General features: G+C 38.1%; 1 pseudogene; it reads left to right on the plus strand.

Annotated features, from left to right (window-relative positions):
* Nucleotides 1-321: 321 nt before the first annotated feature.
* LOC135772949 (protein NLRC3-like) overlaps nucleotides 322-25,889 on the plus strand; it is a 36,122-nt pseudogene continuing 10,554 nt past the window's right edge.

Consider the following 25,889-nt stretch of genomic DNA (forward strand, 5'->3'; position numbering starts at 1 on the left):
TGAACACAGAGGCAGTTGTGGGTTTAACTATTTTGTAGGCTTTACTTCCTGAATGTGCCTGTTATTCATATCAGAGGTTCAAAGTTCCTTTGACATGCTAAGCCTTGTTTCCTCATATCCATGCAGCAGACCCTTTTCAAAACACTTTCAGAAAATGTAACTGCAAGATGTGTTTTAAATATAAATGTCTGCTATCTTTACCCTTAATTAAATAAAACACAAGTAAAAGTTTCTTAATCAAACACTGTCTCTGTGCAAGTGCGCTCTCTCTCTCTCTCTCTCTCTCTCTCTCTCTCTCTCTCTCTCTCTCTCTCTCGTGTGCATGTGCATGGGTGTTTGCTGAGCAAGTGCGAAGAGTGTGTGGTAAGTTTAAATGTTTTTTCTGTCCACGTTGCCTTTTCTTTCTCGTATAATTATTGCCTTTTCTGACTTTTAACTTGCATTGAGTAGACAAAGCATAATATTTATTTCAGGCATTCGCCAGTGTTTCACAGGGGGTATGGGGGCCCAAAATGTTGACTCATTTGGTTCATTAACGTGGCTCAATGGAGTTAAAGTTGTGGCTCTTTCAAGTGTAGAAGATTGTATCAAATAGTTGGACATAAGAGTATTTTAGCAGCATCACAGATGAGCAATGCAGTTGTTTGTTTTTTGAATACTGTAGAACATGTTGATTTTGTGGTTAAAAAAAAGGTGTTGTAATTTGTGGCCTTTTTAAACCTGTGTTTCCTCTTTCAACCCTGGCAAAAACGTTATTCTGTCAAATACCACACCTTTTATTAAAGATGAGGTTTTTGTCAAAGAATCGTCACGTTTGGAAAATTAGTTGCTTCAGTGAAAAAGATTGCGATCAGGAACAAATCTGAGTTAATCAAAGATAGTGTCTTTTAGGAGATTCACATATATGATTTTGACTGAGAACAGAACAGAACTGAATTTAAATACTGTCTAAGTATCTACCGATACGATTAAGTGTTTTGGATGTGGCAAAACCAAACACGAACCAAAATACGATAATTGAAAAGGTGGTACAAGATGAGGAAATCGTTGCTGATACGTCTATGTCAGTACCTATGACTCCGGTACAGAATGCAAATTGCATTACAAACAAGGTGCCTTGTGAGCAAAGTGTTGAAAATGTCCAAACCATGATTAAAATCTTGAAAAATAATGATTTGGCTGTTGAAAATTAAGTAAGGTCAAATGAATTGATGGAGACACAAAACAGTTTGATTAATTGGTTATCTGATGTAGAATCTACAAGGCTATAATTCAAATATAAACAGGGCAGGACAAGATAACTGGTTCTTCGTGTTGGAGGATGGAGAAGTTGTTGCAATAAGTGTGTTCAACTTCATGCAGTGCTGCAAGAATCTCCACTTTGGACTAAAAATTAGAGTCAGGTGTGTTGAAGCTGGGTTGAAACTAAAATATGCAGGAGGGTAGATCTCCAGGAAAAGGGTTGGTCACCCCTGGCCTTGGCCATTGGATGACGCATACCACCTCCTAGATGTTTTTTGGCAGGCGCATATCCTCCCCCTTGATGCCGTCTGGCAAGGGGGCGGCCAAAGTCCCTTTGGGCTGCCTTAACGATGGCTGGGCGTTCCCCTGGCTGCCTGTGCAGAAGGTTTAAACGTCCCCCTGTCTGCCTACATTCTGCGAGCTGCCTTAACAACAGACTCAGAAGAGCCAGTGGAGTACAGAAAAATGCTTTATAGACTGTTTTTACTGATGAGATACCAAAACAACAGATTTCGTACAGTTGTAAGTTATTTGACTCAGCCAATGTAGGCTGTTGCTGGAAATTACATTATTTTGTCATAATTCATTAACACAATAGATTAATTTGGTTGAACATGCAGTATAGTGCACATGAAACTTAGTCTGATGTGTTGAAGTACTTTTCACATGATAACTGTGCATAAATAGGCTCAAAATGACTTTGGACTTTGTCCAGTGATAGCCTTTGGAGGTAATGTTGAATAAGCTATGAGCGGGATGCTGTTTTGGACAGTTTTCAGCTGCTTTTGTGCAGTTGTTACTCATTTGATGGGTTTGACAGTACTCCAGCCACTCCTGTATAGATGCTTCACATGTAGCTTTAAAACTCCCAATTACAATTTTAGGCTGGTGGTCATCAAAAACCTTCCAATAATATATTAATTAAACTAACATTTATTTGTATAGTGCTTTTAACAATTTTTCAGAGAGGACGCCTTGGCAAACATTCTTTAGTGACGTACCTGATTAACCAGAAAATAAGGTAGGAAGATTTAATTTACATAATGGTTATGGCTGTCTGGTGGAAGAGTTTGAGAGGAGAGAGGGGCGTTCCTCCACTTAGACGTGAGTGGAAAGACACCGTAAGAATAGTGTTTAACTAGCTCTGGCCCGATTTACTTTACATAATCTGCAAAAGTCGTTCATAGCCATGTTAACTCCGGTATCTCGCTCGATGGGTTTGTTTTCACATCATACATGTGTTTTAGAGCAGAAATTCAATGAGGCTGAGCCGGTGCATAACGCACATCATATCCAACCGTTATGTGACTGGCTTACATTTAGACCAATCATTTTAAACTTTAGACAAGCCCCTCCCACGAGAAGGAAAACGATTGTCAATTATGCCCAGCCAGACTCTGTCTATGAAGCGAAGCAAAATAGCAAAGGATGGTATTACCAGGCTAGCAATCTGTCCCTTTTGAAAATTAACCATGGTTTTATTGTGGTAAAAGTGTAGTGTAAGGGGTCCAAATATGACCCCATCCATCCGTTTGGCCCAACGACGGAATCCAAACAGTCTGGTCGAGGTTTATAACGCGTTCTGTCTTTTCAGGTGCTTGTGGATGACGTTTAAACATTACGCAACTTAATTAGTCTATCCGTGTAACCAGAGGAAATGGTTGAAGCAACTGCCCCATGCTGGTGTGCCCTTAATTATCATTAGAAAATATTATGCAACCCAGCCAACTATATCCAACTTAATACGGAACTCAAAACTATAATTATAGTAGAGATACTGATCAGAGGTCCTGACTTATCATCTGATAGTCCACATATAGTAAAGTAATGGCTGAACCTCTTAGTTCATCGGTATAGACAATTAGCATGAATTTATACCCCGGTCGTAGATTTATGGTGACAAAGGATATCGTTATACTTTATAGCAACTTAGAAGAGTCAATAATAATACAGAGCAAATTAGAATGAATGCAAACGTAACAATTTATTGACCAGGTAGGTAAAACATAATTCAGAAGCCAATTTACATTCCAATTCAAATACGAAAATCAAACAAAAAACCATTGCATACCTGGTAATGAGATGAAGATCTGGTTACAGATTCCTCAAAGTAAAATAAAAATACATGATGCTGTGCCAGGACAGCATCATGGGGGTGCATTTCTCGATATTGAAAGTCCCGCTGAACCATTTTACATCATTCCCTTAAATATCCAGAGAGACAAAGCATATAGGAGTTTGGTACTGATTGGTTGTTGTAAAATTCAGGGGTGTTGCCTAATATACATACAGTGGGTGATTGGTCAACATCTCTAAGGTATGAGTTGTCTCCCAACATTAGGTTAAGTTTACTTATTTATTGTCACAGATTAACATTGAATCCTGTTGTCATATTAATAAACCCAAATGTACCACTTGCATTAAAAACACTTCATATAACACCAAACAAGACCAGTTTCAGATACTTTGTGTATGCAGAATGTAGCACTCCATACAGTTTGCTTTGAGAACATGAGGAGAGGGGGATGAGAAAGTGTGGTAGGGTGTCCCACACCATGGGGTAGTGTTCTTGGGGGGTAGATGTGAACTCTTTGAGAGGTTTCAGATGATAATTCAACAGGAATTAGGAAGCAGTTCCATGTGTATTCAGCCATTTGCTGCTGGCTTTTGAAATACCTTTTGTCAGGGTTTGGCACCACCTTACAGTAGTAACCATGGTTTTTTGGTGTATTGATTACTATCAGCAAAACCATGGCCTTACTACACTAACCATTGTTTAACTATGGTTTTTGAAAACCATGGTTGTCAAAACTATGGTTATTTTGTGGTTACCATGGTTTTACTACAGTAAACATGTTTTTTTGGTTTTAACTGTAGTAAAACCATGGTTAATTTTCATAAGGGGTAGCTTTTGTAGTTTTAAAGAAAAGCTTATGATTTGCTATTGTTTCTCTTTCCCTGTCATTATGCTATCTGTACCCTCTTCCTAACTCTTTCTTTACACTCTTGGGGGACAATCAATGCCTAATGGTTAGAGAGTGGTGCTTGTAAGCCCAAGATTTGAATCTTATGGCCAGCAGTTTGCAACTGTGGTGCCCGTGAGCAAGGCATCTTAACTCCAGTGATAGCTACCCACTGCTCCGTGTGTGTGCATGTGTTCACTACTTACTGGGATGGGTTAATGCAGAGGTCACATTTTGAGCATGGGATACTTGACAATCATGCCACTTTCACTTTACTCTTAGATTTGTAACGTCTGTGTGTGTCATTGTCTATTTAGATGTTTTATGTTCCCCATAAGTTTTTTTTAAAGCAACCCTTTTTATATTCACCATAAATGGTACCGTGTTAACTGCTTACAAACAGTCAATTAACCCCCTGGGGTCCGATCATTTTGGGACACTGGCAGAGGTTTTCTCTTACATTTGGTCTTTTTTCAGTTGCTTCAAACATATTAATGGCTAATATCACATAACACTGTATTCAGCACAAACCGTGCTACAATAATATGTGAGTAACATGTATGTACATGTTTGTATGTTTAAGTAAATGATGTGTATGCAAATAAGGCCAAGGAACACATACTAAACATTTGTTCACAAACAAAAAAGTACCAGATCTTGAAGAGTTGAGAATTTGCTACAAGAAGATTTAAAAACCATTTTACCCACTCATTCACATGAAACAATATATTGATTTAACTTTTGTAAGAGACTTTTTGTTGTGTTAAGACAATATGCAAGGGATGGTTAATGGTCATAAATACTGATGTGATTCACACCTGAGGAGATAAAGACCCAAATCCCTAATGACTCAATGAGGAATGTTTTGCTAGAATAAATTTGAGAAACTTAAATAGAAAATGTTTTGCTTGTACAACCCCAAATCAGAAAAAGTTGGGACACTGTAGAAATTGTGAGTAAAAAAGGAATGGAATAATTTACAAATCTCATAAACTTATATTTTATTCACAGTAGAATATAGATAACATATCAAATGTTGAAAGTAAGATATTTTGAAATGTCATGCCAAATATTGGCTCGTTTTGGATTTCATGAGAGCTACACATTCCAAAAAAAAGTTGGGACAGGTAGCAATAAGAGGCCAGAAAAGTTAAATGTACATATAAGGAACAGTGGAGGAGGACCAATGTTTAGGAATAGGAATGTTGTCCCATTCTTGTCTAAAACAGGCTTCTAGTTGCTCAACTGTCTTAGGTCTTCTTTGTCGCATCTTCCTCTTTATGATGTGCTGAATATTTTCTGTGGGTGACAGATCTGGACTTCAGGCTGGCCATTTCAGTACTCAGATCCTTCTTCTACGCAGTCTTGACATTGTAATTGATGCAGTATGTGGTCTGGCATTGTCATGTTGGAAAATGCAGGGTCTTCCCTGAAAGAGACGACGTCTGAATGGGAGCATATGTATCTAGAACTTGGATAAACCTTTCAGCATTGATGATGCCTTTCCAGATGTGTAAGCTGCCCATGCCACACGCACTCATGCAACCCCAAACCATCAGAGATGCAGGTTTCTGAAATGAGCGGTAATAACAACTTGGGATGTCCTTGTTCTCTTTAGTCCGGGTGAAATGGCGTCCCAGTTTTCCAAAAAGAACTTCAAATTTTGATTCGTCTGAACACAGAACAATTTTTCAATTTGCCAAAGTCCATTATAAATGAGCCTCGGCCCAGAGAAAACGCCTGCGCTTCTGGGTCATGTTTAGATATGGCTTCTTGTTTGACCTATAGAGATTTAGCCGACAACATCGAATGGCACGGTGGATTGTGTTCACCAACAATGCTTTCTAGAAGTATTCCAGAGCCCATGTTATGATTTCCATTACAGTAGCATTCCTGTATGTGATGCAGTGCCGTCTAAGAGCCCGAAGATCACGGGCATCCAGTATGGTTTTCCAGCCTTGAACCTTACGTACAAAGATTGTTCCAGATTCTCTGAATCTTTGGATGAAATTATGCACTGTAGCTGATGATAACTTCAAACTCTTTGCAATTTTTCTCTGAGAAACTCAGAAAACTATTTTCTGCCCCAGCATTGGGGGAATTGGTGATTCTCTGCCCATCTTGACTTCTGACATACACTGCCACTCTGGCAGGATTTTTTATATCCAATCATGTTGCCAATTGACCTAATAAGTTGCAAATTAGTACTTAAGCTGTTCCTTATATGTACATTTAAATTTTCTGGCCTCTTCTTGCTACCTGTCCCAACTTTTTTTGGAATGTGTAGCTCTCATGAAATCCAAAATGAGCCAATATTTGGCATGACATTTCAAAATATCTCACTTTCAACATTTAATATGTTATTTATATTCTATTGTAAATAAAACATAAGTTTATGAGATTTGTAAATTATTCCATTCCTTTTTTACTCACAATTTCTACAGTGTCCCAACTTTTTCTGATTTGGGGTTGTAATTTAATAACAAAACAGTGTACAATAAAATATATTTTAATTTAATGCATTTCCCTGAATAGGTTAGTTTAAATAATCTGTTGCTGAATCGCTACAATGCACTGTAGGCTAGTCTAATATATTTGAATTACATTTGGGGGCATCTCATGTTATTAAATTATTGAAATATTAAATTGTCTTTTAACTGTATTTTTTTCTGGTTGCTGTTTGAGCAGTAAGGAGAAGCACTATTCCATCAAATCTGTGAAATCGCATTTGACATACACTGCTTTAATGGAGACCTTCTTCAGACAACAGAGACTCAAACATACTCACAAATCCATCCTAAAGAACAAGTATGAGAATTTATTTGAGGGAATCAAACTACAGAAGAACAAAACCCTCCTGAACAGAATTTACACACAGCTGTACATCATAGAGGGAGAGAGTGGAGGAGTGAATGAAAAACATGAGGTTTCACAGATGGAGAAAACACCCAGAACACAAAAATTACAAGAAACAAGAATCTACTGCAATGACATCTTTAAACCTTTACCTGAATCAGAATACAAAACAGAGAAGACAAGAGAGAAGAAAACAAAAATAAAGAGTGTTCTTACTCAAGGCATCGCTGGAATTGGAAAAACCGTTTCTGTGCAGAAGTTCATTCTGGATTGGGCTGAAGGAAAAACCAATCAAGATATAGACTTCATGTTTGTGCTTCCATTTAGAGAGCTGAACTTGATTCAAGATGATCGGTACAGTCTTCACAAACTTCTGCTTGACTTTCATCCTGAACTTCAAGATCTGGACTCAAAGGTTTATGGTGAGTGTAAAATTGTGTTCATCTTTGATGGTCTGGATGAAAGCAGAATAACACTGATGTTTTCTCACAATGAGAAAGTTTCTGATGTAACTCAGGCTTCATCAGTGGGTGTGTTGATGTCAAACCTGATCAAAGGAGATCTGCTTCCCTCTGCTCACATCTGGATCACCTCCAGACCAGCAGCAGCCAGTCAGATCCCATCTAAATACATCAACCGTCTGACAGAAATCCAGGGATTCAATGATCCTCAGAAGGAGGAATATTTCAGGAAATGAATCAGTGATGAACATCAAGCCAGCAGAATCATCTCACACATTAAAAAAACAAGAAGTCTCCACATCATGTGTCACATACCAGTCTTCTGCTGGATCTCATCCACTGTGCTTCAAAACATCCTAAAACAAGATCACACAACAGAAATCCCCAAAACTCTGACTGAAATGTACATCCACTTCCTGCTGATTCAGATGAATATGAAGAATGAGAAGTATGATGAGAGAGATCCACAGAAACTCTTGCAGTCCAACAGAGAAATGATTGTCAAACTGTCTGAACTGGCTTTCAAACAGCTGATGAAGGGTAATGTGATGTTTTATGAGGAGGAGCTGAGAGATTGTGGGATAGACATCACTGAAGCCTCAGTGTATTCTGGGATCTGTACTGAGATCTTTAAAGAGGAATCTGTGATTCATCAGAGGAAAATCTACTGCTTCATACATCTCAGCTTTCAGGAGTTTCTGGCTGCTTTCTATGTGTTTTATTCCCATTTAACTAAGAACACAGAATCACTGCAGTTGTTTCTTGGATATAAATATGTGAGATATAAGTCTGAGGACAGCTCTCTGTTTCAGTTACTAACATCAGCAGTTTTTAAAAGCCTTGGAAGTAGAATCGGACATCTGGATCTTTTCCTGCGATTCCTGCTCGGCATCTCACTGGAATCCAATCAGAGACTCTTACAGGATCTACTGACACACACAGAGGAGAGTTCAGAGATTATCAAGAAAACCACAAATTACATTAAAGACAAAATCAATGATGATTATTGTCTGTTACCCAAAAGATCCATCAGTCTGCTCCTCTGTCTGCTTGAAATGAAGGTTCAGTCTCTGCAAAGAGATATTCAAGAGTTTTTGCCATCACAGACACTCTCTGCTGCTCACTGTTCAGCAATAGCCTACATGATTCAAATGTCTGAGGAAGTGCTAGATGAGCTGGACCTAAAAAAATACAACACAACACAGGAGGGTAGAAGAAGACTTGTACCAGCTGTGATTAACTGCAGAAAAGCATTGTGAGTATAAAACATTGCAGTTCTGCCTTAAGATTATAATATTGTTTTGGAAATAATGGTTTGTTGGTATAATCTGTAAAATGACACATACATTTTTCAGCAAAGTGAAGAGTGACTGGAGACACTTTTAGAAGTGAAGATTTTTGAATGGCCTGAAACCATGGTTCTCTTTCAGTCGGTCACTACGACTTCTTGTCGTGACCGACTAATTGGGAAACCACTCCGCGGTGACAAACGAGAGGCCGTTCTCTCGTGTCACAGGTTGGGTGGCGTCCTTTTAAAGGAATAGTCTACTCATTTTCAATATTAAAATATGTTATTACCTTAACTAAGAACTGTTGAATCATCCCTCTATCATCTGTGTGTGTGCACGTAAGCGCTGGACCGCGCTGCGACGCTACAATAGCATTTAGCTTAGCCCCATTCATTCAATGCTGCCATTTAGAGATAAAGTTAGAAGTGACCAAACACATCAACGTTTTTCCTATTTAAGACGAGTAGTTATACGAGCAAGTTTGGTGGTACAAAATAAAACGTAGCGCTTTTCTAAGCAGATTTAAAAGAGGAACTATATTTTATGGCGTAATAGCACTTTTGGGAGTACTTCGACTCGCCTGAAAAGTCTGCTCCCCTTCTCACTCTCATAATGGGAGAGGGAGGGTGTTACTGCGCCAAGTCAGTTACTTACTGTATATCTTGTCTTTTTTACTTTATTAGGATCAGATTCTGCTTGTAAAATTACAATAATAAGGTGACTTGATTTGGACTTGACTTGACCTACTACAGGACTTGACTTGACATAGCCTGTGACTTGACTTGACCTGCCCTAGAAAAAAAATACTTTGGACTTACTTGAGACTTGAAGGTTCAGACTTGCACATGTGTGACTTGGTCCCATCTCTGCCGTATAGCACCCCCTTGAGGTGTCCTATGCATGTATTTTCCATAGAGCTGATCTACCACGTTTTCCCTTGCAGGGCCCGCTCTGCGTCTCTCTCTAGTATTCATACAGTTCTGAGAGTCACGTTTTAGACCTATGGGCTACTTAGTGCCACCCATTCGTACAAACTCCTCTGGGTTGGCTCCGCAGCGTCTCCTAGTTCAGCCCAGGCAGGATTCGCTTCCCAGTTTGCCTATTACTACTACTACTAATAATAATCCTTCCTTCAGGGAACGAGGGTTACATACGTAACCGAGACGTTCTCCAACGTTGTTCCTGGACGGCACCTGTTATATTTAATGCTAGGTACTGTTGGACTTTAAGGCGTCCATTTGCATGTTCATAATTTAGAGGAAAGGCAAAAGATACAAATATCTAAGTTCAAATATTTATTGATCAGATATGAAAAAGTTTAACAGCGCTGGGTCCTCTCAAGTAGCGAACAACCAGCTCAGGAAGTAACATGCATATTTATAAGATATGTGACGTCGATCTTTCTTCAGAAAATCTCCACCCACAAAGGCCGTTCCCCTCGTCCATCTGACTCCATCACCACACCCAATTTTAGCCTGTAGGCAAAGATGGACACACATAGACAAAGAAAAACAAACTGTTCTCCTCTCATCCCTGGGAGCCCTGCCGTTCCTCCCTAGTACTCCTCCAATTCACATAGCATGTTATAATGCTTTCTTAAAAACAAATCATTAATAAAACATTCATTTATAAAAAACATAAGCTGTAAGATGAAAGTGATTATTATGTAAAACATATTTCAATATCATGACATCATTTCATTATTTGTAAAATTGGTTATATGAATAGGGCACACATTAACTTCTTTAGATAGATAAACACATATTAAATCTTTTACTGCAATACTACTTCTAAGGAAACACTTTAATCATTATTAAAAACCATCTGTTAGGAAAGAAAACACACACACACACACACACACACACACACACACACACACACACACACACACACACACACACACACACACACACACACACACACACACACACACACACACACACACACACACAGGAGATTCTGTTCTTCAAGGTTGAGCTGCCCTGCCCACATTAAGTTATTCTATATGCAACCTTCATTTCATTGGTTAATACAAATTTATCAAAGACAACATCTTATATTTATTACATCAATTATTCAATGATTAATACTGATTAAGTAAGAAATACATTGCATATTTTATCCTGTGAACATTAAGGCATTAGTTAATGACATAGTCGCCTGTTTGCTTTCCCCCTCAGGCCTCTCTCTTATCTTGATCAATGCCAGGCGTAAATTCCTAAATTCCTCCTTGCAGCACACACACAAAAACTGGTAACTCTCCACTCTCAAACATAAACACCTCATTTCTACATAATAGCTCAGTGCATATATGAAACACACAATGTTTATAGAATAAAATGATCAATTAAAGAAATATAAAAATGGAACAAAATCTATTTCCACAGTCCTTATTTGGACATCTTTGTAACTTTAACACTTTTAGCAATTAGCAAGATTAATAAAACAACATAAAAATCCCACAATTCCCTCTCTTGACCTCTGAAAGAGGTCACACATTTTCTTCCTCCTCCTCATCCAGGTTCTGTAGGCCTAATAGCGGCATGCTGTATTTGGGTGGATTTTCTTTTTTCTCTATTGCAGACACTATCAGTCTGTTACACAGGGATCTCCATTGTTTATGCCAAATATTATGGTGATTATAATTGCAGTTATAACTCCTAGGGCCCACAGAACCTTCCAATTTCCATATAGCTTCATCTCTGTGGAAAAAATACACTTATGCCTATTGGCTAATACTCAAATAACAATCGTAAATTCAAAAAGAAAAAGAAAAATTAAATATGAAATTAATACTGTAGAATTGTATAAGAAACTTAAGAAATTCAAAGATTAAAATTCAAAGGTCAATGTGGTATGTAGTTACCCAGGTTATAATGAATATATGGTAATTGTGATATTCAGGTCTCTAAACACTTCTGTCAGGATTTCCAGCACTTTGTGGAAATCCAATTTATCCAGGCCACACCCCAGCCGGGGAGTGGATACACTTGTTATGTTTTCTTTCTCACACCACTCTCTCATACATCTGAGGCTGTAGGTAAAATTCTCATATGTTGGTAAATCAGTACAATTTTGTTTTGTTATTAAATGAAAAATCAATCTGCCGTCGTCCTCATGGGTAACTGCACATTCACCTGTGTGTTTGTTCTGTCTTACAACCTTTTGTGTACCGTACTTCACTTTGAATTGTACGGCTATACCTGCTCCGTAGGCACAATCTGTGCTCACACAGTGTGCTAGGGGTTCTGTTGCTGGGCTAGAAAAAATGTCACCTTTTTTATGCACAATTTTACAGTGTGTTTATTGACTTTGTTGTTAGTGTTGTGTGAGTGTTACCACTTCCTGTTTGTCCTCTCTGTATTCCAGCTGATTCACTTTCACTTTCAACACTTTCCCTCTCTTGGACCTGAGTCCTCAGGTCCACACCTGTGTCTGTTAGAAACCCAACCATCATTTTTAACATCTGGGTCGTTCTCACAATGTCGTTTTTTTTGGTAGCCTGGCAAGAAAAATGTTTAATCATAGCAGTTAGTCTGTAGAAATAAACATCATCAGTTAGTGGCATGATAGGGTCCTTCACCAGGGCATTCCTCGGACCCGGAAACTGACGACCTGTAAGCAATTCAAAGGTTGTGAAACCAGAAATCCTGTTAACAGAATAACGAATAGACATTAATGCAATTGATAATGCCTCAAGCCATGTTATTTTTGTCTGTGCACATAGTTTGTCAAGTCAAGTTTTAATGTCAAAGTCAGGTTCAGTATTTCATCTTTGCTCTAACATTGGGGTGATAAGCAGCCCCGAAATTATATGTCAATTCCAGTGCGTGTTTGTCAATTTTGTCAGATCTAACTATGTCTTGGGAAACCATGGTTGGGGATACAAGTGGTTTATTAGGCAGTTGACAACAGCCACGTCATTAGGTACCTTCACAGCCTGTAGTATGTGTCAGGCTTTGCTAGCATTTACTATAGGCCGGCCTTTCCTGGTTTCAAACCCACCTATCTGCCATATGGCAGTTCCATATATACTGCACCAATCACATATGCAGATTCACTATAAACAATCACCCTCTCTTCACCAGTGTAGTGCAAGGCTTTGATAACAGCTGTCATTTCAGCTCTCTGTGCTGACCGTTTACCTTTCAATCTACCACTCAGTCGTGTTACAAAATCACCCTCAACTTGCTCAACCACAGCAAAGCCTGCCTTCAATGTGTCATCTGCTGCTCTGAAACAACAACCATCTGTAAACATTGTGATTAACGGTGGGGTAGTTGTCAGTGGTACCGCGAACAAACCATCTCTCAATTTATTTGCTTTTTCAGTCAATGGTATAACAATTATAATTAATTACAATAATAATAATTTGTATATCAGTCAATGGTATACAATCCTGCGGCTCACCCTCAGTGATTAGATCTGCCATGTGAACACCTTCATGCACATATATGATGTCTGGGCTGGCGATTTCCTTAAATACAAAGTTTGTTACAATAATCAGTTATTTTCTATACTCACAGCTTTTCTTGTTTACCTTTTATAGTGTTCGATGGTGTTCTTTTTTTCTTTTTCAATTTATTTCTTATATCTATTTTAATTTCCTTTCTGCCATAGCTGTTCTATGCCATATATATTTGCTTTTTAGCCTAATACCATCAGTGGAATTCTGACTTCCTCTGTAGATACCAAATTCAATTATGCATTTCTTCCTGTCAGATTAATAGGAGTCTGATTTGATTTCAGAACAGGTAGTCACACCTAACAACAAAGTTCTTGATCAGCCTTTAAATGTGTCTAGCTGATTTTCTCATAAAGATTGTCTGTGTCCCTATAATAACAAGGTCTTTACTAAACATTGAACGGCTGTTTACTCTTTCCCCTTTTTCACTCAAAGGCTCGTATGAAGATGAAAAAGTTCAGTGTCCAGTGAAATATTGTCCAGTTTCTCTTGCCTCCAAGAACATTATTGTCTTTGTGAGTCTTTCTGGATTCCACTCAGTCTTTTTGGTGTTTCATCCTTGTAAATGTCTCTGACCATATGCAGTGCCCCCTTCACTGCTTGAGTTCAAGTATAGTCCCATTCAAATAGAATGTGTTCTCAGTCCAGTTTATGAGTTACTCCTCTCTTTGCAACTCCAGCACTTTGATATCACACACAGTTTTTCATTGTCTGTTTCTTGCCAGCTTTTTAGTCACTTTCTTGAATGTCAAAGGATGAGAGCTTTCAGCCTTTCAAGGTTTAACTTAACCCATTGCAAAATATTGCCTTTCAATTTAAAATAAAATTTATCTTGTGACCACCTTCCATCATCAGATGAAGACTCCTCTTCATTTTGTTAAATCTCTTTGTCCTTTATACAATTTATCTGTGTCATTCACCTTTTAACAATTTTCTGTCCTTTTTCAATTGTTCATCTTCATTTCCACATTTAATAACTTGGTCTCTACTCTTTTCTGTAATTTGTTGTTTTTCTTTCAAAGCTTCGCCTCTGTCTTTCTGCTAGATTTTGCTTAATCCCATTTATGGTTTTAACAGACTCAATATATCACAGACACACTACATTTTCACACAAATAAAATCTACATCTACATTCAATTCACCGCTATGATTTGAAAAACAGGCTGTTTCATTGGGGCTTTGGCTTTCTCATAAGTAGTAGGTGTGTGCAAGGAGGGGTAGATCGATTTCACTGGGGGTGGAGCTGGAGGAGGAGCCGTAGTTGTCACACTTGAGTCTGGCTGACTGTTTCCTTGTTTAACTTCCTTTTGCTTTGCAGCTGCACCACTGCTAACTTCCCCTTTTTCTATTAGATTTAATAGCCTGCATGACAGCAGCAACCAGAGCTAATCTCGTCTGAATTCTCAACTCTTTCTCTAAGCTTGTCGCATTTGGTCCTTTACCAAACCACTTTTTCCTTCTGCTTTTACAGTCTTAATTTTGTTTACCAGTCTATGTTCCATGGCAAAAATAATAGGCGTGAGAGGAACTCTCTTTTTCTCCTCTGCCTCCCAACAGTTTTCTTCTCTCAACGTGTTCCACGCTAATGCAACCTCTTTTTGTCTTTTCTCTATATACAAAAGCATTTCGATCTGTTCGGACCATCCTAAGCCTCACAATCTTTTGCAAATACACATACACTGGTGGACACTCATACTCATCACATTCTTTCTGGAATTTAGCCATTTTCACACAATTTACAAGCATGCAGAATTTCAAAAAACCACAAAACGTCACTCTAATCTAGCAAAAGAATATATACACCAGTAGTTTTCAGGGGTTTCACCCGCGCGACTACTGACCCATCTTTTTAGCGAAAGTTGAAAGCGATTAAATAATATCCGGATTAAAATTAGAATTTACGGAATTTGCATCCGAGGGACTTTAACCCACTTGGTACTTTATAATGTCTAATACATTAATGGACTCCAACCACAATTTACCTTTACGGGACTTTAACCCGAGGGCCTCAAACCCAAACTTATTACTTTATAATGTCTAGTACATTAAAGGCCTCTAACCCAAACTTATTACTTTATAATGTCTAATACATTAAGGGCCTCAAACCCAATTTTAATAAATCTCTTAATATCTATAAAAATAAAAGTTTTTCACTCTGATCAATTTACAAAAATGTAAATTTGTAATTCAGTTCGGATCTCCTTATCAACACAAGTAATTTGGTATATGTCCAATAGCAGAATTTGATATAACAGGTTTCTGCTTACCTCTATTTTAGAAGACCGGTCTTTTGTGTTGAAATGGAGCCCTCCCTTACTCTGGTTTCTTCAATGTGAAACCCTCCTTCCTCTCACTCTCTCCTTTCCCTCCACAAAACGTCGGCGGTCACCAATTGTTGGACTTTAAGGCGTCCATTTGCATGTTCATAATTTAGAGGAAAGGCAAAAGATACAAATATCTAAGTTTAAATATTTATTGATCAGATATGAAAAAGTTTAACAGCGCTGGGTCCTCTCAAGTAGCGAACAACCAGCTCAGGAAGTAACATGCATATTTATAAGATATGTGACGTCGATCTTTCTTCAGAAAATCTCCACCCACAAAGGTCGTTCCCCTCGTCCATCTGACTCCATCACCACACCCAATTTTAGCCTGTAGGCAAAGATGGACACACATAGACAAAGAAAAACAAACTGTTCTCCTCTCATCCCTGGGAGCCCTGCCGTTCCTCCCTAGTACTCCTCCAATTCACATAGCATGTTATAATGCTTTCTTAAAAACAAATCATTAATAAAACATTCATTTATAAAAAACATAAGCTGTAAGATGAAAGTGATTATTATGTAAAACATATTTCAATATCATGACATCATTTCATTATTTGTAAAATTGGTTATATGAATAGGGCACACATTAACTTCTTTAGATAGATAAACACATATTAAATCTTTTACTGCAATACTACTTCTAAGGAAACACTTTAATCATTATTAAAAACCATCTGTTAGGAAAGAAACACACACACACACACACACACACACACACACACACACACACACACACACACACACACACACACACACACACACACACACACACACACACACACACACACACACACACAGGAGATTCTGTTCTTCAAGGTTGAGCTGCCCTGCCCACATTAAGTTATTCTATATGCAACCTTCATTTCATTGGTTAATACAAATTTATCAAAGACAACATCTTATATTTATTACATCAATTATTCAATGATTAATACTGATTAAGTAAGAAATACATTGCATATTTTATCCTGTGAACATTAAGGCATTAGTTAATGACATAGTCGCCTGTTTGCTTTCCCCCTCAGGCCTCTCTCTTATCTTGATCAATGCCAGGCGTAAATTCCTAAATTCCTCCTTGCAGCACACACACAAAAACTGGTAACTCTCCACTCTCAAACATAAACACCTCATTTCTACATAATAGCTCAGTGCATATATGAAACACACAATGTTTATAGAATAAAATGATCAATTAAAGAAATATAAAAATGGAACAAAATCAATTTCCACAGTCCTTATTTGGACATCTTTGTAACTTTAACACTTTTAGCAATTAGCAAGATTAATAAAACAACATAAAAATCCCACAGTACAAACCAAAAGATAATCCTAGCTATGTTCTGATTATCTTGATTGCTCTACAGATGATCTTATCAGATTTCTCTTAGTGTGAGGTGTGTTAAGAGTGTTCGAACCTGATCGGAACAACATCAGAGCCGTCCCAATCAGAAATTCTGATGTGTAGGGGAACCCCGAGGACAAATGAGCACACGCTCTTGAGATTATCACGTGAAACGAAACAATATCCAATCAGAAAGCGAGATGATGGAAGATGGAAGCAGTCATGCAGCACAAAGTGAAGTTGATGTGGACAGCAGAGTGGGACCATGTTCCCGCTGTCTCCATGACTTCACCCAAAGCTTTCTCTTTTTTCCTTGAATTTTCTGTGAATATTATTCCAAACACTATCATTGAAATTTCTTCCTGCATATCGTCTGCCATTCTTATTCTGAGAGGAGATTTTTTCTTGTGAGATTTTGCAAGATGAATCCAATCAAAACATAAGGGCCTGAAATGTTAATTTACAAGGAAAATTGTCAGATGCACTTAGACAGTTTTGCATCCGAACTCTTCAATTGTCTTGTATTTTACATTATAGACTTGCAGGTTGTTGTCTCACTGATGAATGCTGTCAAAGTTTGGCTTCAGCTCTAGAGTCATCCAACTCACCCCTGAGAAAGCTGGACCTGAGTTATAATAACCTAAAGGATTTCAGAGTCAACAGTGCACACTATCAGCTGGGAAATCTAAGGTCTGAGATTTTTCATCACAAAATATTTAGGCACTGACACAATAAATACTGTATGCAAATCAGAATCTACCATATTTTAAAATATTGGGGCTACGCTCTTGACAATCTAGAACAGGGGGAAAAAAAGTATATACTATTTCTACACTAATTAAAGGAACATTTCACCCGTAGAAACAATCTTAATTGAAAGTGTGTCATATTTGTAGTCGAAATGTAACATACATTAAGAATTTGGTGCCTATTTGACCAAGAAAATGGGTGTTTGTAGTCTCACCCCCTCAACAAAGATATTGGACTTCCTTTTTTCAATGATGCAAAATGATGATTTTTACATTATTGAAAGAAGAAAGTGCAACACTGAAATCTGTATTTCTCCTGTTTTGGCGGCAACTGAGGAAATGATGCACGACCATTCAAAAACATGACTGGAGTTCTAACTATACAAAGCTAAATTCAAATGGGTGAAGTGTCCCTTTAAATATGTGTGTTATTCCTGATTCTGTTTGTGTCTCTCTATGTTCTCTTTAGACTGAAGCTGCTATTTGATGGACTGAAAAATCCAAACTGTAAACTGGAGATTCTGAGGTATTTCAATAAAAAGTTGCCTAAAATGAGATTAGGTTAAAGAAACAAGGTATCAGACTAATAAGAAAATACCAACTCAATTTGAGCAATTTAGTTGCATTAAAGCCAAACAGGAAAGTACTGCTGGGCAATGTACAGTAAACTATTTTGAATTATACACAGGGTAGAAATTATGGTTGGATAAGAAAGTTTCTAAAAGCCTACAGTATTTTTTAAGGACTTATATTTAAGTAGATCAAAGGAAACTTGATTAAAAATGCTGCTCTCTTGGCACAAGCCACTTCTTAATGGTCATAGACAATCAAAAACAATGGAATGATTTGCTTCATTATATGGCATCTCTGCTGTTACTTACAGTACTGAACATGAGTCAAAACATTATTGTAACATATAATATACAGTCTTGTTCAAAATAATAGCAGTACAATGTGACTAACAAGAATAATCAAGGTTTTTAGTATATTTTTTATTGCTACGTGGCAAACAAGTTACCAGTAGGTTCAGTAGATTCTCAGAAAACAAACAAGACCCAGCATTCATGATATGCACGCTCTTAAGGCTGTGCAATTGGGCAATTAGTTGAAAGGGGTGTGTTAAAAAAAAATAGCAGTGTCTACCTTTGACTGTACAAACTCAAAACTATTTTGTACAAACATTTTTTTTAATGGGATTTAGCAATCCTGTGAATCACTAAACTAATATTTAGTTGTATGACCACAGTTTTTTAAAACTGCTTGACATCTGTGTGGCATGGAGTCAACCAACTTGTGGCACCTCTCAGCTGTTATTCCACTCCATGATTCTTTAACAACATTCCACAATTCATTCACATTTCTTGGTTTTTCTTCAGAAACAGCATTTTTGATATCACCCCACAAGTTCTCAATTGGATTAAGGTCTGGAGATTGGGCTGGCCACTCCATAACATTAATTTTGTTGGTTTGGAACCAAGACTTTGCCCGTTTACTAGTGTGTTTTTGGTCATTGTCTTGTTGAAACAACCATTTCAAGGGCATGTCCTCTTCAGCATAGGGCAACATGACCTCTTCAAGTATTTTAACATATGCAAACTGATCCATGATCCCTGGTATGCGATAAATAGGCCCAACACCATAGTAGGAGAAACATGCCCATATCATGCTCCATGCTTCACTGTCTTCACTGTGTACTGTGGCTTGAATTCAGAGTTTGGGGGTCGTCTCACAAACTGCCTGTGGCCCTTGGACCCAAAAAGAACAATTTTACTCTCATCAGTACACAAAATGTTCCTCCATTTCTCTTTAGGCCAGTTGATGTGTTCTTTGGCAAATTGTAACCTCTTCTGCACATGCCTTTTTTTTAACAGAGGGATTTTGCGGGGGATTCTTGAAAATAGATTAGTTCACACAGACGTCTTCTCACTGTCACAGTACTTACAGGTAACTCCAGACTGTCTTTGATCATCCTGGGGGTGATCATTGGCTGAGCCTTTGCCATTCTGGTTATTCTTCTATCCATTTTGATGGTTGTCTTCCGTTTTCTTCCACGTCTCTCTGGTTTTGCTCTCCATTTTAAGGCATTGGAGATCATTTTAGCTGAACAGCCTATCATTTTTTGCACCTCTTTATAGGTTTTTCCCTCTCCAATCAACTTTTTAATCAAAGTACGCTGTTCTTCTGAACAATGTCTTGAACAACCCATTTTCCTCAGCTTTCAAATGCATGTTCAACAAGTGTTGGCTTCATCCTTAAATAGGGGCCACCTGATTCACACCTGTTTCTTCACAAAATTGATGACCTCAGTGATTGAATGCCCCACTGCTATTTTTTTGAACACACCCCTTTCAACTAATTCAACTAATTGCCCAATTGCACAGCCTTAAGAGCGTGCATATCATGAATGCTGGGTCTCATTTGTTTTCTGAGAATCTACTGAACCTACTGGTAACTTGTTTGCCACGTAGCAATAAAAAATATACTAAAAACCTTGATTATTCTGGTTAGTCACATTGTACTGCTATTATTTTGAACAAGACTGTATGTTATACATATATGATGTTATGGGGACATCTAGTGGCCATCTGATACATTGACATCCAGAGTCATGTGTGTGTGTTTTATGATTGAGAAGGAGTTAAATAAAGTTATGTGATGAAGCAGCAGCTCGTGTTCGGTTGTCTGTCTAAAGAACAGAACATGGTGTCAGAATAAAGCCGATATAAACGCAAAAAAAAAGAGGATGGCACAGTTACAGCCACCACCGCTGTTGATTCTGCAAGGAAATCTCTTGGAAAATTGGAAGAACTGGATACAGGGGTTCAAACTTTTCTCACTAGCAAGCGGAGTGGCAGAAAAGTCTGAGACGGTGCATTTCTGCACGTGGCGGGGGAAGAGGCCATAAAAGTATGAAATACATTTGATTTCTCAGAAGAGGAGAAAAATAAAATACAAGTAATGAAAGACAAGTTTAAAAATTACTGTGAGCCTCGGAAAAATCTACCGTACATCGCAAGGTCCTGCAGAAACAATCGACATGTATGTCACTGATCTGAAAAGTAAAGCAAAAGACTGTGAGTTTGGTGATCTGCACGATTCATTAATTCGTGATAGGATTGTATGTGGCATTAGAGAGGATCAACTAAAAGGCAGACTTCTAAGGGAAACGGATCTCACGTTGGAAAAAGCCATAGACATATGCAGGGCCAGCGAGATCACGTCGAGTCAAATGAAAGCATGCGAAGTCAGCCCTTATAAGCTGTTTAAATTAACGTAGCCCGTATAAGATAATTAACATAAACTAGAAATGCGATCGGTTACACACTGTTTTGTTTTGGAAATATGCCAAGAAAGGATTTTTGTGCAGTCGTAAATCGAGTTGGTTGTGATAAAACTGAAATGCAACTAAGGCTAAACTAGTCAAATTATGTATATTAAAGCTTCTCAACTTGCAACAGGGTTAAGAAATCAATGGAAATCTATGTCGTAATCTGCGTAATCTCATTTCATTTTAGAGCCCCGTTGATTAAAAAACAGTCTCATTTAATAACAGTATAGCTGTTTTCTTAAAGAGTAACTCAACCCTAAACCAACTTTTTTTAGTTAATGATCTGTAAGAATGGAGTTTTATTAGTGCTGTTCATTGATTTTAGTAAGTTTTTTGACATTTGGATATAAAGTGTTTCAATACTACAATACTGGTGTAAAAACGCCTGAGTGCTGCCCTCTTCAGGTTGAACGGTGGCTACTGCATTTGAATTTTCCTATTGAATGTTGGGTCCAAAAAATGCCTCGTGATGTAAGCAGGTTCAAGATCACCACGCCGCTTTGGTCAAGCATTGTTGACCCAGTCTTATTTCAGGCAGAATGTACATAGAAAAGATGCATTGTTGTTGTTCGCCATTTTTAAATGTTACAATGTCGTGTGTGTAACAGTTCAAGTATACAGTATGTCACTGAGACTGTCTCTGAAAATCAGACTAAAGCCTCAAATCTTATTGTGAGATAAAAAGCATCACAGTTTAATTTCAAGCATTAATTTCACTATGATTTCAATCGGTGACATGACATTACTCAGTCAACATTAAAGATATCAATTTTATATTTTCACAAATGTTCTTTACATTATATAGGATGATTTTATGTGGAAAACAGTAAATCACAAAGAAATACTTCAGCTGGGTTTTCACAGGCATGGTCACCTTTATCTTTAATCTTTAGGAACATTGCATTCATTTTCTCTGAGTATTTGATTTAATGTACTGTATTTTTCAATTAAATTTGCATTGCACAATAAATTATCTTAGCTGCAGACATTTTAGGTATCTATAAATACTGATAACTGTGGTCAAAACAATAGCAAAATTAATAGTTCTGTATTATTAAATTACAGACAAAGATTTTGAATAGCTACAGTAGGTTGGATTGTATGTTTGGTTCGAAATGGGTATGGTGGGGGCCCGACCCCCTATTTTTTCATAGGGCCTAAAATTGCTAGCGGCGCCCCTGTCAATGATGAAGTAAATGTACATAAAGTTGAATCTATAAAGCCAAAGAAAAGAGACACCAAATCAGAGCAGACATCAGTGATGAGTAAGGAATGCAGCAGATTCGGCAACAAGCACGAGTACAGAAAATGCCCAGGAAAACATGTAAGTCTTGTCAGAAGAAAAATCATTTTGCAAAGATGTGTAAAACCAAAGACCTGCAGAGTCAGAGTAAAAGAATGCATGTGATTGAACAAGATGGTAACATGTTTATTGGTACAGTAACTGTGGAAAAAGAAAGAAATGTAATGTCCATCAACTCAAGTAAGGAGGATGAACAATGGTTCAAAACAATCCAGATAAACAAGAATGATGTAAAAGTGACGCTGGATACAGGAGCTGAATGTAATGTTTTGTCAGAGAGAGTGCACAAGTTGCTTAATATATCAGGGAGACTGCAGAGGTCAAGCTGCAAACTTGATACATATTCTGGACACAAGATGGCGCCATTGGGCAAGAGAGCACTGAATTGTGTGTACAAAGGACAAAAATACAAAATCCTGTTTGAAATAATGAAGCATGATGCACCTGTCATTCTAGGACGAGCTGCATGTCAAAGAATGGGCATGATTAAAAGACTGTATGAAATTGAAAAGAGCAGTGACATTCTCAAGGATTTTGAGGATCTGTTTGAAGGATTAGGATGTTTACCCGGGGAACACCACATACAAATTGATCCAAATATCAGACCAGTTGCGCATGCGCCGAGAAGGATACCTGTAGCTCTGCGAGAGAAAGTAGTTGAAGAACTACAAAGAATGGAGCAGATGGGGGTCATCGCAAAGCAAACTGAGCCAACTGAATGGGTCAACAGCATGGTAACTGTAGTTACATCAAAGAAAATGCGCATTTGTATGGATCCTAAAGATCTCAACTTGGCAATAGAAAGAGAGCATTATCCAATGCTGACAGTAGAAGATGTGGTCTCAAGAATGCCAAATGCAAAGTACTTTTCTGTGCTATACGCGAATCAAGGGTTTTGGCAGATAAAGCTGGATCATGAAAGTTCAAAGCTTTGCACAATGAACACACCTATTGGACGATACCATTTTCTAAGGTTACCTTTCGGTATATCCTCAGCGTCAGAAGTCTTTCAGAGATCCATAGCACAAATAATAGAAGGACTTGAAGGTGTGGTAAATATCATTGATGACTTGCTGGTGTGGGGAGACTCCATTCAAGAGCATGATGAAAGGCTAATAAAGCTGCTGGAATGTGCAAGAAAAAACAATTTGAACCTTAACAGAAATAAGTGCAAAATAAGAATGACGGAGATCAAATACATAGGACACATTCTGAGTGCTCAAGGAGTTAAGCCTGATGAAGAAAAGGTAAGGGCAGTAACTGAAATTCCACCACCACAAAGCAAGCAAGAACTACAAAGATTTCTTGGAGTAGTGCAATATCTGGCAAAGTTCATTCCAAATATGTCTGACATAAGTGCACCTTTGAGGAAATTGTTGGAGAAAGAGGCAGAGTGGCACTGGGAGGATGCTCAACAACAAAGTTTTGAAAGACTGAAATATTTGGTTACTTAAAGTCCTACTTTGAAATTCTTTGATGTGAACAAACCAGTCACATTGTCGGTCGATTCCAGTTCAGAAGGAATAGGAGCTGTGATTCTGCAAGAAGGAAGGCCAGTGGCTTATGGCTCGAGAGCTCTGAACGACTGTCAGCGTAGATACGCACAGATTGAAAAAGAGTTGTTAGCCATAGTTTATGGTTGTGAGAAATTTCACCAGTACGTGTACGGAAAGGAAATCATGATTGAAAGTGATCACAAGCCATTAGAGAGTATATTTAAGAAGCCGCTGCATCAGGCTCCTATGAGATTACAAAGAATGCTTCTACGACTACAGAGATACAATCTGAAGGTGATGTACAAACCTGGTAAGGAGCTGAACATAGCAGATGCTCTAAGTCGGGCATATCTGCGTGAGCAGAAGGAAAATCTGTTGGAAGAGGATCTAGAAGTGAACTGGATAACGTCACAACTTCCCATTACAGAACAGGAACTGGATGCTTTCAAAAAAGTAACAGCAGGGGATGCAGAGATGCAAATGTTGACAAATGCAGTGCTGAATGGATGGGGGAAAGAGCGATCTATGATGCCAAGGTCAATACAGCCATACTGGACATTTCGAGAGGAAATCAGTCATGAAGATGGTCTGTTATTCAAAGCAAATAAGCTCATTGCTCCAAACCAGCTAAGACAGGAAATGATCAACAAAATACACAAGTCACACCTGGGGATTGTCAAATGTAAGGCAAGAGGCAGAGACATTTTGTACTGGCCAGGTATGTCGACACAAATTGAGGATGCAGTATCCAAATGTGCTACCTGCAATGAAAACAGAAACAACAATCAAAAAGAGCCATTGTTTCAACATGAAGTGCCAGGACGACCTTGGGAAAAAATAGGTACAGACATTTTTTACCATAATGGTTCAGCATTTCTGTTATGTGTGGACTACTTTTGAAAGTACATTGAGGTAAAACTACTACTGGACACGACGAGCTGTGGAGTCATCAGGGAAATTTCAAGTTTCGCAGAGGAATGGGGATTCAAGCATGTGACTTCAAGTCCTGGTTATGCACAGTCTAATGGACAAGCCGAGAGAGCAGTGCAAACTGTGAAAAATCTCTTAAAGAAAGCACAGAGTAGTCAATGTGATCCATACATAGCACTGCTGGAGTACCGCAACACGCCAATGGAAGGGATAGGATTATCACCTGCACAATTACTGATGGGGAGACGTCTCAGGACGAAGTTACCCACATCATCTGCTTTGCTTACCACAGACACAATGTCGCAAGTGCATGAGCAGCTAAAGCAGAGACAGAAGAAACAGAAGCAGTATTACGACAGGATGGCTAAATACTTACCTGATCTGCAACCTGGAGAAGGAATAAGGATGCAAAGGGGAGATTCATGGAAGCCAGCTGTTGTTGTGGACAAGCATGAACAGCCACGTTCTTTTATAGTAAAGACTCCTGATGGAAAGCTGTTCAGACGAAATCGCAGACATTTAAGAAAAACAAAAGAAACAGACTCTTCAACATTTGAGAAAAGCGTTGACATGGATACTGATAGTCAGCAGTCAGTTGATGCTTCACAAAACAATGCACTTGACAGTATGGACGTTTCAGATTAAAGAAATGGTAATGAAAGCATGGAGAAAGACCAAGCTTATCGTACAAGGTCTGGTAGAATTGTAAAAATACCTGAGAAATACAAAGACTGAGAGTTCATACAATGTTTGTGCATTGTTGGATGTGTAATAAGTTGAAATGCAATAGTTTCTGAGTATAATTGCATATGTGAAATGTGTTAAATCATTTTGTAGGTATGCTGAAAATATTTAGTTAATGAAACTCAAATGTTGTGTTTATAAGTTCTATTCACCTGTATAAAGGAATATACTTAAGAAGAGGGATGTAACATATAGTAGTATATGTGATACATATATGATGTTATGGGGACATCTAGTGGCCATCTGATACATTGACATCCAGAGTCACGTGTGTGTGTTTTATGATTGAGAGGGAGTTAAATAAAGTTATGTGATGAAGCAGCAGCTCGTGTTCGGTGGTCTGTCTAAAGAACAGAACAATAATGAGCAGTCACAGGTGAAGTAAATATTGTTG

The sequence above is a fragment of the Paramisgurnus dabryanus genome, chromosome 21, assembly GCF_030506205.2.
Source record: "Paramisgurnus dabryanus chromosome 21, PD_genome_1.1, whole genome shotgun sequence".
NCBI classification, from domain to species: domain Eukaryota; kingdom Metazoa; phylum Chordata; class Actinopteri; order Cypriniformes; family Cobitidae; genus Paramisgurnus; species Paramisgurnus dabryanus.